Raw genomic sequence first — 2,020 nt, forward strand, 5'->3', positions numbered from 1 at the left:
TTACCACAGTGTCACTAGGAAAACTTCCCTTCTGATTAGAATTCACCGCATTAGCTAATTGGCACACTTGAGTCTCAATCTTCTTCATTGAAGCACCCATGTTAGTCATATGGGTTTCTATATTGTCGAGTCTTGCTTCATTTTTTCCAAACCTCTTGTTAGACTCCATAATAAAAGTGCCCAAAATGTCTTCCAACGATTGCTTTTTCTCTTGTTGCTGTTGAGAATTGAATCCCGGAGGTGGTTGCAACACATTTTTATTATTAGCATAAGAGAAATTTTCATGGTTGCGCAATCCTGGATGATAATAATTAGGCATGTTGTTGCTTCTGTAATTATTGGGGAAGGAGCGATTTGCCATAAACTGGGCTTGTTCTGGACTCAATTCTTGCCCTGCATTGCAGCAGCCGCTGCTACACTCTCCATAACCGTTGGATTATTTTACGCTGATAGAGCAGCCATTTGGGTTTGTAGAGCAGCAATTTGGGCATTCAGGGCTGTCATCTGATCAACTTCATACAACCCAGCAACTTTCCTTGGGCCTGACCTTTCATTAGGCCACTGATAACTGTTGGTGGCCATTTCCTCCATCAAAGTGAAGGCTTCATCAGCTGTCTTGGCTAATAGAGCACCCCCTGCAGCAGCATCAACTATTGTTCATGTTGGAGCATTCAACCCTTGATAAAAAATCTGAACTTGCATCCAATTTTAATAACCATGTTGTGGGCAACGTCGTAATAATTCCTTAAACCTCTCCCAAGCCTCATAGAATGGTTCTTGATCTAACTGTCGAAATTTTCCAATATCGCTGCGTAATTGGGCTGACTTTGAAGGAGGGAAAAACTTAATCAGGAACTTTCTTTCCATCTCATCCCATGTTGTAATTGTTCCAGGCTGCAAAGATTGCAACCAACTCCTGGCTCTTTCCCTCAAGGAGAAAGGGAAGAGACGCAATCTGATGGCATCATCAGTAACGCCATTCATCTTCACTGTGGCACATACCTCCAGAAATATGGCCAAGTGAATGTTAAGGTCTTCAGTAGCTAATTGATTTTGCTGCACCATGTTAATTAGTGCAGGTTTCAGTTTGAAGTTGTTGGCAGCAATGGCTGGATTTGCTATTCCAGTTAGATTCTCATTCACAACAGGCATGCAAAAATCACGCACTGCCCGCTGCGCTGGATTAAGAGGAGCCCCAGCAGCTGCTAGTTGATTGTTATTATTGCCATTGCCACCGTTGTTGTTCACTCCGTTGTTGTCCATATTAAGCTCTTCAGTCCTTTTCTTAGATCTCAACTGACGGAGTGTGTGCTCAATTTCAGGATTCAGAGGCTCAACAGGTGTAGAACTCCTAGTCCTTCGCATATACTGAGAACACAAGATCAATCTATAATGTTAGTAACAAAATAAATAAAAATCTAATTTAAAATCAAGACTTAAAGTTTCAATATTAGTAAAATTAATTTTAATCCCCGGCAACAGCGCCAAAAACTTGATACATTATTTTTCTACCGCAAGTGTACGGTGTATTGCAATATAGTTTTAAATTAAAAGATGTCGAACCCACAGGGATTAAATATTAAATTCACTAATTACTATTACTGTTAAGTCTATAATTTTAATTAGAAAAGTCAATAAATAAATCAAACAATAAAATAAAGAATATGAAATAACAAGATAACCAAATCTTATGCTCTTGAAAAGTGATTAAATAGAAGATAAATGTACTAGAGTAATTATTTCACTATTCAATTATGAACATGGTTTCTTTATTATTCTAATTGATTCTCCTCATTTGTAATTTCTAGAATTCTAATATAATGCATTTATCTCTCTCAAGCATATATGCAATTAATCTCAATTAATCAATATGATATCTCTATTCGCTATTAATTAATCAAGACGTCATTAAGCAATAATTATTCTATGCCAAATTCATAGAGTTCAAGGAATCTCTCAATCTCACAATCACTCTATGTCAAATCTTCTTATGTCCAATCTACGTTTATCTTTCTCAAGC

The 2,020-nt window shown here is 37.3% G+C and overlaps 1 non-coding gene across 1 annotated transcript; it reads left to right on the forward strand.

The window, feature by feature from the left end:
- The first annotated feature begins 712 nt into the window (after positions 1–712).
- On the forward strand, positions 713–816 carry LOC133787728 (small nucleolar RNA R71). The gene has a single exon (XR_009872730.1). It is a non-coding gene; the product is annotated as a small nucleolar RNA R71 (small nucleolar RNA).
- The last annotated feature ends 1,204 nt before the right edge of the window (positions 817–2,020 follow it).

Source organism: Humulus lupulus, chromosome 6 (assembly GCF_963169125.1).
Source record: "Humulus lupulus chromosome 6, drHumLupu1.1, whole genome shotgun sequence".
NCBI classification, from domain to species: domain Eukaryota; kingdom Viridiplantae; phylum Streptophyta; class Magnoliopsida; order Rosales; family Cannabaceae; genus Humulus; species Humulus lupulus.